The sequence below is a fragment of the Mastigoproctus giganteus genome, chromosome 3 (assembly GCF_048544385.1).
Source record: "Mastigoproctus giganteus isolate SK-2022 chromosome 3, ASM4854438v1, whole genome shotgun sequence".
Classification (NCBI taxonomy): domain Eukaryota; kingdom Metazoa; phylum Arthropoda; class Arachnida; order Uropygi; family Thelyphonidae; genus Mastigoproctus; species Mastigoproctus giganteus.
In genome coordinates this window covers 219,726,287-219,739,071 of record NC_143577.1, presented here as the reverse complement: position 1 = coordinate 219,739,071, position 12,785 = coordinate 219,726,287, and the positions used below count along the sequence as shown (strand labels likewise).

Here is a 12,785-nt window from a genome sequence, read left to right as displayed (position 1 = left end):
AGTAAACACTCTAGATTCCAAGTGGTGAGATCGTTCACTGTGCATAAGCTGTACAAAATATTTTTCGCTGTGTATTTTTATTAAAGATGATTTTTTAAAAACGTTACACCTTTATATGGAAATATGAGTGGAAAGAAGAAATGTAATGGTGCTGAGAGTTCTAGATCCAAACGTTGAACAAGGTATGAAAGTAAGGCAGGCGTTGCAAAATGACATTCGATATTATAAAGAGATGTATGCAGATAAAAAGAAGAAAAAACTGTGCAAACTAAGCTGATCAGTTATTTTTTAAAATAAAAATGCAGTACATACTTCACTTATATTCTTTTGGTATGTACATACTGCAATAAAAATCATTTCTGCTGTACTTACTAGTATTTTTCATTTTTATCATTTTAATTTCTTTTTTTTGCAAAAACTTCGTGTGCATCAATTTATGGTAAACAAACACCTATATATTTTTGCAACTCGACCCATATAATTGAATTGTTGGAATGCATTACATTAAAATACATACAAATAATACTTCGATCAGCACGGTTTTGCATAGAACGGTATTTTTTGGCACGAATTAACCGTGCTATGTCAGGTATTCCTGTAATGCCATCACAGTCAAGAAGAATGCTTGGGTTATCTACAGTTTAACAAGAGATTCTGCTCAGTATGGAATGTATAATGTGGTTACTTAGATAGTGAGTCAGTCTAAGGGAGATTATGAAAAGGATTCAATAAAGGGTTCTCTGCACAAGTAAACACTAAAAGAAAGTGAAAAGAAATTAAAGGAGTGAACCACTTCAATGGCCCACTTCAGAAGGATACTAGATGTCCAAGTTGGACAGGTAGAAATAAACTCAGCAACTGTGCAAAGAGCCATGCTCAAGAAACCTTGGCAGATCTCCATCCCCAAGTCCATTTGTGCGACTTTTTGTGAAACGGTTTGACTACACCTCCCATGATGCAGCACATCATTTGGAGCAGCAATGTTTATGACTTCTGATAGCAGCAAGGATCGCTCGTGGAGATGAAATACTAAACTTTTATTACAAGCAAAATTTAATTTTTTTTATTTGAGCTTTTTTTGTTAGAGAACATTTCTCATATTATTTGTTTTATCCACATAACACAGTTCCTCTGTGTGATGTGGATGCCACACATCAACAACTGCTTACATTAGTTCACTCTTAGGTGGTTTACCATCAGCATAGCAGTTTTAGCCCTTGCACAATGGGATATATATCCATCCAGGGTTACTAACAGTCCCACCTTGTGAGCTGAGAATTTGATGGCTCATTCCTAGGGCTAAACACACCTGCATGTAAATTTAAAAATTCACCCTCTGAAATAAATAAAACAAATTTTTTCTTATAATTTCAAAATAATTAGAACTGTAAAATAAAATACTACAAATGGAACATATTAAAATGGAAGCATATTTAGTATTACAGTAAACCCTCGATTTAATGGACCCCGATATAACAGATTTTGGATTTACAAATAGACCAGACAAATAATAATACAGTAATGTACATATTAATCTCGACCATATTTTTTTTTAGGTTATACAAAACTTCAGTGTTATTGTTAATTAAAAATTAATAATAATTACATATTTCCATTATTGTTCTGATAATTACCTAATTTTATTTTTATAATCAAATTCAGGAAATTGTTTTTTATTCTTTCTGAAAACGTGTTCAAATAGCGGTTTACCCAGAATAACAGATAAGAGCAGGCGGTAACTTGCGAGCTGAATATGACTCAGGACACTAAACTGCAGGTCTACCGACTCGCTTTGTTTTGGTCTCAGTCTGCCTCAAGCTATCGTGTGGTCAGGTTGTATACAGAGTGTTTCTGTGATTTCTGAATTGTGACGTTATTTATTAAATAATTTTGCAGTCCTTACAATTTAAAATGGCATCAAGTGATTGAGGAGTTATGAGAAAGCATGTGAACTTAAATGTGGCACTGAAATTACAGCTAATTGAGAAATCTGAACAAGGAGTCTCTCAGTAGCATGTGTTTGTGAAATTTACAGCATAAAAAAACAAACTTTCTGATATTTGTAAATTAAAGGCCAAATTGCAACATAATTTTATATTGTACAGTACTGTAAAAAGGTAAAGTGCAGCCATTATCAACCCACTGCAGGATGGAAGCCTCCTCAACAATTCATGCTGAGTACTGTTTTTTTTTTTTACATTAATTACATTTCAAGCTTTTTTTTTTTACATTAAGAACAATAAAAAATGCCCCCCCCCAGGTTACATTCAATTTAACGGACTTTTGGCATTAGCAGACACCCCTTCTCCCCTATTAGTCTGTTAAATCGAGGGTTTACTGTATATTCTGTATTTTTCAATATTTTACAAAAATATTGTGAAAAATATAAGATATAATTTAACATGTTAATTTTTCATGCTTTAGTTGTTGAAATTCTTTAATTATGTTGTCATTCCAACATTTTCCAAAATACCTATTTTGATCGCAATATCACAGTCTTTCCTGAAGCTCTGTCAATCTTAAATAATTCTTACTGAAATAGAATTTTGAAAAATATCTTTCTCTGGTTGCAACAGACACAGGAAGATAAAAAAATTTGCAATGCAATTGCAATATCTGGTACTGCATTTTATTATTATTAGCCCTATGGTGCAAGGAAGCCTGAGGCTTATGCTGCACCAGCTGAAAAAAAAATTTCTGAATTACCCTGAGAGAGAGAGAGAGAGATTCAGAAGTAGAAAGGAATCACCAAGAAAGAGAAGAATGATGATATCCGGCTCAGTTTTTATTAAGTTATGTTCACACACTCAGTAATTTTTAATTATTTTTAATGATTAACGTTTATATCACTTCCACTCAAAGAAGCAGCAGTTAATTTTCTATGCAGATTACTGCAGTGTGATTTAAGGTTTCAAATATAGCCATAAATGATAAAAATGCTTATTTTTATTTATTGATAAGCATATTTTCATAGTTATAGTATGGAAAATCCAGGAAAATGACATAGTTCCACAACTGAAATCGAGTTGATTTTTTTCAAGTAGTAAGTTCGCTTTTTATGAAGATTGAGGTATCAATTGAAGGTGAGCTAGTGCAACAAGGTCTAGGAAAATTAGGTCAGTGGTCCGAGAAAAGGCAGTTGAAATTTAATATTGACAAATGCAAAGTACTGTATATGGGTAGCAGTAAGCCCAGAGTAACTTATCAACTGTGTGGAACTACACTCAGGGTAATAGAGAATGAAAAAGACCTGGGGTAATTGAGCAGATAGACACGAAATTCTCAGAGCAGTGCAAACATGCTGCCAGGACAGCTCATAGGGTTTTGTCAATGGTATACACAAACTTTTCTAGCAGAGATAAGTCAGGCTGCATCTTGAGTACCGTATACATGTCTATATACACTTTAGGAAGGATGTAGATCTGCTGGAATGGTGCAGAGAAGGGCAACCAGATTGGTGAAGGGAACAAAAAAAGGGTACTCTTACCCAGAAAGGCTTCAGTTCTGCAAACTGCATCATCTTGAGACCAGGTACCTGCAGGGAGATCTGACTGAGGTGTTTATAGGCTTGAATGGATTGAGTAAGCTGAATATTAATGGTATTCTTCCACTTGCTGATACTACACGAGGGTGCATAAATTCAAGTTGAGGAAGGATGATTGCAGGATACGTGTGTGGAAGTTTGCCTTCAGCCAGCAGGTGATTGATTGTTGGAACAGGCTGCTTCCATCTGTTGTTGTGGAAGTGGACGGGTTGAATAAATTCAAGGGAGAACTAGACATATTGGTTTTTTTTTTTTTTTTTTGGCTGATGCTATATAAACTTGCTTTCTTGCATCATTTGCCATTACTACAATAGCCACAAAGACAGGTGGCTAAGGCCCTTGATTTTGTTTTAATAAGATGGTTTCAGTCAGCCACTTCAGCGAAAAATATTAATTACTTAAATAACTAAACTAAAGGTGAACAGAAGCTCATTTCTGATATATTTTGATATCATATACAGTATTTGGATTATAGGAAAGCTTTTGACACTGTTGCACATGGAAGACTATTGTACAAATTGGAGCAGAATGGTATTAAGGGTAAGTTCCTACAATGGATAAAAGGATGGTTGAGTGGGAGAAGACAGAGGGTGGTAATCAATGGATGCTGCTCTTCGTGGACTAATGTTATTAGTGGAGTCCCACGGTTCGGTGTCAGGTGGGTCCACTGTTGTTTTATATATTTTTCAATGATATTGATGAAGGTATATCAGGCTTAGTGTCGAAGTTTGCAGATGATACAAAGGTTGGCAGGGTGTTAATGACAGTAATAGCAGTGTGCTACTGCAACAGGATCTAGAAAATTTGGGCAGTTGGGCTAAGAAGTGGCAACTGAAGTTTAACCTTGACAAATGCAAAGTACTGCATATGGGTAGAAGTAACCCCAGAGAAACGTACCAACTGTGTGGTATTACACTTAAGGTGGTAGAAAATGAAAAAGACCTGGGAGTAATTGTGCAGTCAGATATGAAGTTTTCTGAGCAATGCAGACAGGCTGCCAGGGCAGGTCATGGGGTTTTGTCAATGATATATAGGAATTTTGCTAGCAGGGAAAAGGAGGTGATTGTCCCTCTGTATAAGGCAATGGTCAAGCCATGCCTTGAGTACTGCGTACAGGTCTGGAGGCCTCATTTTAGGAAGGATGTAGATTTGCTTGAGCATGTACAGAGAAGGGCAACAAGGTTGGTGAGGGGAATGAAGGGATCCTCTTACCAAGAGAGGCTTAAATTCTGCAAATTGCAGTGGCTGGAGACTAGGCACCTGCGTGGTGATCTGATTGAGGTGTATAAGGCCTTGAATGGGTTGAGCACGCTGAATTCTGATGGGATCCTTCCACTTGTTCAGATTATGAACCTAAGGGGGCATAAATTCAAATTAAGAAAAGACAGATGTAGAATAGATGTGTGGAAATTTGCCATTAACCAGAGGGTGGTTAATTGCTGGAACAAACTTCCATCTGTCATTGTGGAAGTTGATAGATTAAATAAATTTAAGGAGGAACTGGACAGGCATTTGGAGGGAATGGTGTGATTTTTTTTTTTTTTTTTTTTGGCTGATGCTGCATAAACTCATACTCTTGCATCACATGCCACTACTACTACTACATTTGGTGCTGTCACAGTTTTTAAAATTAAGTAAAATTATTTCAGAAAATAGTTGATAAATGTTAACCTGTCATTTTTCAAGAAATTACCTATTCTAATATATTATATACCACACTCAATATATAAGTATAAAGTATTAGATTAGTTTATTTCTTGGTATCATATGGTGAGGAAAATGTCTTTAAAAACAGTTTTTCTTCTTGTGGTTTGCTTCGTAAGGATGAACCAACAAACTTCCCTTTCCATTTGTTTGTGCTGTAGAAATGACTGATTTCTTCGCGGAGAATTTTAAAATGAGATTCAGTGACTTTCATGTCTGTTCTACAAATATACATAAACATATCTTTGAGAACCCATTCTTCTTTAAAGCAGTGATTGCTCCAGAAAAATTTGAACTTGAATTGACTAAACTACAGTATAGCTCAATTCTGTGCTGCATTTCAACCAGGAAACTTCACCTTTTATACTTCTGTACCAGTAATTCTGTTCTCTGAGTTACTTAAGTTTTATATTTGGTTGTACATGCAAACAGACATTCTCACATATGACACAAAACAAACTAAACTTCCATTAAAGAAATTCCAATAAACATTAATGATATAATGTGAATTCTGCACTTCAAAAATGGAACTAAGTATTAATTCTCTTAAGGAGCAAAGGCAGGCCCAAGTTTCATAATGGTAAAGGAAGTTTGGACTATTTTTATAGTTAATTCAGTCTTTTGTTGATTATGGTAAAGATATTTCAGTTCTCTGGCTCTTGTAACATATATCTTTTGATGTTCCCCTATTTTAACGTCTATTTTAAATATCTGCAATTTCAATAACAAGAACAAAACTTAAGGAACAAGTTAAAAAGAAAAGCAGCAAAGTAAAATAAAAAATTATATTGAATATTATGTGCAGAAGTGAATGCACATAATTTTGAATTATGACTATTTAAGAGAGGAAAAATCAATAGTAGTTGGATCACCCAGAAGAAGTCTGTTGTTGATTACTTTTAATAAGATAAGAAACCTCATTATAATGTAGCCACATCATAACGAGATCTGATTCTGAAAGTAAAAATCAAGACCCTAAAAAAGGGTAAGCAAAAAATCATTAAGAAGCCATACAATTTATTGATACTAAAAACTGCGTCGTAACTGAAAAAGAATTGATATATTGCAATCTCATCTATTCAATAATAGGTAGGATTTTAGTTTAGCAATTGTCTAGTCACCAATATCAGACCACGCTGCCATGAACATTAGAAAATTTTGTTCTACAAATATCACATTGCACTTAATTTTTATCTTTAAGTCTTATTTTCCTAATAAAAATTGAACTTCTGTAAATTAGTATTGAATTTATATTTCTTTTTGGGACCCTGAATGATAATTCAGGGCATTTTTAATTTATTTATAGCTTGATCCAATTTTAAGTTAAGAAACTTAGCCAGCTGACTAGTGGATTATAAGCAAGAACAGAAGGGATCTCACTGTGGCACAGAATAAGCAACAAAATTCATTGTTAGTTTCTCTTTCTTTCTATTTAAATTATCCACTGTAAAACTACCTTTTATTGTATACTTAAAGGCAATAAAGATTTTATAAATTCAAATAAGCATTACAAAAATACTAGCACTACCCAGCTGTATTATTCTGCATTGTCATCATGGATGGCCATTTATTTATTTTGTATTCTTGTATCAATATGCAGAAAAGCCAATACATAAACTGCTATGTAATAATGTTTTATTTAGACTTTCTGGATGTTGGGACAAACACTCTGAATGCAGTACCGTCCTGGTAAAGCTGGTATGTATTGTTACTTTACATATGGGGTCAGTACACTGTGTCTAGAAATCGCAGGTATTCCGTGGTTAGTTTGCTGGATGAAATCCCATGCAACCCTCAACCAAATGGAAGAAGGCACTTGAAAATGTCCTATGTACACACCCACACAACAGCCTCTTGCATAGCTGTATTCCTAAGATTGCTATATAATTCCTACGGATTCCTATATAATTTACATATATATATATATATATATATACATACAATCATTTCTTGATTTACACACTTTGCATTTATGCAGTTTTGGATTAACACAAACAATATACAAGTACACCACTTGTCAATTTAGGATGTCTTAATTCTTGCTTTAATGTGGCTGATAAAAAAGATGGTTGGCAACTGTGTGATGGATGCTGATCAGCATGCCACGTCGGAGAGTTATGGAGGTAGTGATGTTAAGCTGCAAAATAAAAAAAAAACATGAAATGAGAACTCATTAACAAACAAAATTTCTGTACTGATATGCATTAAAAAAATATATAAAAAAATAATTTTTGGTACTACTTGAGATATCTTACACAAATAAATGACTACCACTTGAGAGTCCACCACTATGTGCTGGCTTGGTACTGTTTTGTGCAGTTACCTCTTTTTTGTTATTTCTCACAGGGAAATTATCTCAATTACACAGCACTTTCAAGAGACACATCTCCAATATAGTTTGGGAGTTCCCTGAATAATTTTTAGGTTTCTGATATGTTACGTGAAGGATATTATACATTTCAGAATTTAAATTAAGATTTCATTAAAAAAAATTAATAAAAATGCTTTTTGGCATCTCTTTATTATATATTAGCATTAGTAGAGGCATATGATGCAAGAAAGCAAGCTTATGCAGCATCAACCAAAAAAAAAAAACTTTCACTTCACCCCTCCGTTCGTTTGAAATACCTGTCCAGCTGAGCCTTAAATTTATTTAGGCTATCAACTTCCACAAGGGATGGAAGTCTGTTCCACCAACCAACTACCTGCTGGTTAGTTGATTATGTATATGATTAAATCATCACTGGGTTATCAAGTGCTGCACTAATCAGTACATCAGCTAATGCACTGATGGGTGCCCACCTACATGTTGATGAGAATATGTTAATTCTAAAAGGCTGATGGGTGGTGGCATTACAAATAAAGAACAATATACTTTGTAAAATGACTATTCATAGTGCAATCTGCAGTACGTCTTCAATATGAAAAAATCTATCAGGGGAAAAGGCCTACGTGCCCTTTTCTATGGTATCCAGAAAAATACTTTTGTTCACCATAACTTATATATATATATATATATATATAAGAAAGTACAGTAGAATCCTGGTTATCTGAAACAACTGGAACCAAAGATATTTTTTGAATCAAATAATTAATTATAAATGCATTCTCTATATAAAAGGAAGCAGCAAAAAAATTTACATATTGATAGAAAATTAGAGTAATTTGTATTTATTATTTACACATTGCATACTCGACATGCTTATACAGTTTAAAAATAATTACCAGTATTCTGCTATGTGAAAGATGTTAGTCTTTTTTTCCACTGCTGAAGTTTGCATTTGCATCAAATTGGTTCTCAATAAATTCTTGTGATGCAGTCCATCTAGAAGTGATGATCTAAAGGTTATCAAATACTTCAAACCCTGGAGCTAATGCACAGTTCACACTTTTTCTCTGGTTTTGTGCATTTCTATTAAAATATCTAAGAATTTATTACAGAGTTTATTGAATTCTGTAATAAATTCTTTTCATTGGATACAGAGAAAATGCCTTTTTTGGAATGTTTAATTGAGATACTATACATATAAAAATTTAAAGAATCATTATCTGTATCATATGAAAAAAGATGTGTTGAAACAAGCTAAGCGGTTTGATATGCTTGTTAAAAAAAAAAAAAGTGGTTGGGTAAATTATCCATGCCATTTCTATATAACACCAATCACACTGATGTGATGCATAAAAACTTTGTCGGGGATAAAAAAAAAAAAACATCTACAAATTGATTATTATGTAAATTTTATTTCTAGTAATTTATATAATGGTGAATTAGTACAGTTTTTTTTTTTTACAGTGAAGATTTTATACATGAAAGCAGCATAGTGGTGTTAGACAAAAATGCTTTATATAAGTGGAATTATGATTTTATTATATCATGTGATAGTTTCTTACAGTTAAATGTGTAAGTTTCTTTAAGTGAAATTAGGGGAAAAAATAAAAGCAAAATAAAAAAAAAAAAATTAAGAACTTTTTGGATAACTGGAATCTACTGTACTGTACAAATTAATATTTATTTAATGATACATCTGAGAATCTCTTAGACTAGTGGTCCCCAACCTTTGTGAGATCAATGACTCCTTTCACCAAGTATTAGTTTCTAATGTCCCATGCATGGAAATCAAAATAATTTTTCCAGTGTATTTCTAATGTCCCATGCATGGAAATCAAAATAATTTTTCCAGTGTAAAGTGAATTGAAAAAATATTTATACACGTACACAAATTTACAAGTATTTTGGCAGTGTGTCCACAAATTTCGATATTCTATTTAATCTATTTCTACTGAAAACTCAAGAAATACACATGCATTACAGATTTAATCAATGTTTATATTATAACTACGAAACACTGGTAGATTAAATATACAGTTTGTATTTGTAATATAAATATTCAAAAATGAAATGCATTATATGATATACTTTTATTAATTTTAAACAAGTGACTCTAATAAGATAGTTTAACTTGATATGACTCAGCTAGTTTACAAATGTCAGCTTCTGCAGTGGTGCCCTATTATCAGTTGACAAACCAAACACCCCCACAAATTTCTAAAATGTTCACTGGGGATAGTGGTAAACACATTGGAAAATAGCCTATAAATAATACAAAATTTTAATTTAACTAAGCTTCAAACATTTCATTATTTTTAAATGACTAATAAAACCTGATAGTTGTAGTACTTGAGCAAGAAAATAAACCCTTCTTCATGCTGCCTAAGTCTTTCATGGCAATAAAAAAAATAATACTGATACAATTTTTTTGGAATATAAAATAAATATATATATATATATTTATTTTAGAAGCACATTTTAATTTGACAGAAGTGTTATTTCATAGCAATAAAGGTATAAAGAGGTTTACCAGGTGAGACACTCCAGTTGCATTAGAGGGCTAGTAAACAAAGGCAAGAGTTTTTGTCTGTCAGTTATGCTAAAGTAGGCAAAATATAGTGGGTTCCAGGAAAGCTGAAACCTCCATTCCCCTCGAAACTTCCTAATACTTCAGGAGGTGGAAAGAACACAGATATCACAAGGGAAGAGAAAGAAAGGCTTAAATCAAGTATAACTCAGATTTTCTGAGGTGGTCATTCCATCCCAGTAAGTGGGGCCCTGGGTATCATCTGTGATGTCCTGGAATGTGCAATTTGGTGTGGGAATGACCCTAGGAAACCTAAGTTTTTTTCTTCCATAGTAAGACATTCCAATTTGTTTGCTCACCCCCACTTCCACATATTTCTTTTAGCTAGTGTTTTGTTTACTGAAACAATTTACCTCCAGGGATAGTTGCCAAAAGCTTGGTGAAATTCAAAGGTCAGCTGGATGATTTACCTATGTGAGGAGGGAAACACACAGGTTATCTTCTTTTAATTTTTATCTAATTATTTTATTTATTTTTAGCCAATAGCCTCCTTACACTATATGGTTAATAATAATATGTTCTTAGATTTCAATCTCTAGAATATTTCATTTGGAAATTTCTATTTTGGAAACTTTTAAAGAAACATCTGCTGAGATTATTCTTTCTTTAAAACAACTCACAGTAAATTTCATACTTAAGCAAGTATACATAGTATGGAACTAATTTGACAGAAGTGCACATCTGGCACTCCCCCTCCCCACCATCTTGGAACATTCTGAATAATAGAACTCATTCTATCCTGAGCAGTGTATACTTAACTGGCCATGTATTTTACCTTGTACACTATATCTAAATGTGTTTGCTTGTATTTACCTCCTAATTGCATGTTTTTGATCAAGGAATTCCATAGCCATTCAAATCACATTGTAGGGGAAGAATTTTTTTAAAAAAATGCCAATGCAATAAAGTTTAAGGAATAAAGGAATTTCATTATAACTTTAATGCCAAAGTCGCTCTCTGAAGTTAATAATACCAGAGATGACGTTAAAGCCGCAGATAATAGCCTCCAGAATCTGGAATGCTGCAAGGCCTGGAACAACATTGTTCAATGCACTAATTCATAGATAGCACAGCTTGTGGCTGTTTACAAGTATGTATACATTAGTTTTTGGATAAAAGCAAGCATATAAGCTTATGTAGCATCAGCCAAAAAAAAAAAAACACAATCTCACACATCCATAGCTTCTAAAAGTTTGTCCAGTTCCTCCTCAAATTTATTTAACCTATCAACTTCCACAATGACAGATGGATGTTTTTTCCACCAATTAACAACCCACTGACTAAAGGTAAATTTCCACACATCTATTTTACAACTGTCTTTCCTCAATTTTAATTTATGGCCCCTCAGGTTCATAATCTGAGCAAGCGGAAAAATCCAATTAGAATTCAGCGTGCTCAAGCCATTCAAAGCCTTAATACCTCAATGAGATCATCTCACAGGAGCCTAGTCTCCAGCTGCTGCAATTTGCAGAACTTAAAGCCTTTCTTGGTAAGAGGACCCCTTCATTCCCCTCATAAATCTTGTTGCCCTTCTCTGTACACACTCAAGAAACTCTACATTCTTCCTAAAATGAGGCCTCCAGACCTGTATATAGTACTATAGATGTGGCTTCACCATTGACTTATCATCATCATCAGTCATTTTCAATCCACTGCAGGATAAAGACCTATCCAGCAACTTTCCAGTTCCTTCTGTTTTGTACAATGGCCATCCATTTACTACCCACAAACTCATGAATTTCATCTGTCCATCTCAGTCGTTGCCTTCGAGGTTTTCTTCTAGCTCCTCTTGGGTACCATTCTGTTATTTTCTTAGTCCATCTGTCATCATGTCTTCGAGCTATGTGTCCTGCCCAAGACCATTTTAGTTCTTTAGTTTTGATAGGAATGTCCTTTACTTGAGTTTGCTGTGTAATCCATGTGTTTCTCTTCTTATCTAACAGTCTGATTCCCAATATAATTTGTTCCATTCTTTGCTGTGTTGTTCTCAGCTTCTCTTCCATTCTTTTGGTGAGTGCCCAAGTTTCACTTCCATAAGTCAAGGTGGGGAGTATACGTTGGTTCATTATTTTACGTTTCAGGCAAATTGGGATATTGCTCCTCAGTATGTGACTATATTTTCTGAATGCTATCCATCCAAAATTTATTCTTCTCTTGACTTCCAGCCATTTATCATTATTACAGCCAATGACTTGTCCCAGATAAGTATATGACTCCACCTTTTCAATTACTGCTTCCTTCAATCATTATATCCCTTTCTGTGGCATACTTGTTCATCATTACTTTTGTTTTAGCCATATTCATCTTTAGTCCAAAATCCTTACTAACTCTGCATAGCATAATGGTGTTTTATATTCATTTGCTTTCTCCATTAGCTGTGACATTACGTGAAGTTGATCCATAGTTGAGAATACTGTCCTAAAGCCAGCTTGCTCTTTCGGTTGATTCTCATCAAGTATTCTTTCTAATCTGGTAGTAATAACCCTTGTGAACAGCTTGTAAATGTGGGATAACAAGCTAATTGGTCTATAATTTCCAATTTATCTCCTTTCTTATGCAGCAAAACTATGATTGCATTATTCCACTTCTTAGGCATTACACCTTTTCTAATGCATTTTGTG

At 33.7% G+C, this 12,785-nt stretch overlaps 1 protein-coding gene across 1 annotated transcript in view; it reads right to left on the bottom strand.

Annotated features, from left to right (window-relative positions):
- Positions 1-7,277: 7,277 nt before the first annotated feature.
- Positions 7,278-12,785, bottom strand: part of LOC150088734 (ATP-dependent DNA helicase Q5-like) — a 49,677-nt gene continuing 44,169 nt past the window's right edge. Inside the window, exon 2 of the mRNA XM_090370887.1 lies at positions 7,278-7,385. The gene's annotated coding sequence lies outside the window, so the exon portion shown is untranslated. The remainder of the gene's footprint in view (positions 7,386-12,785) is intronic.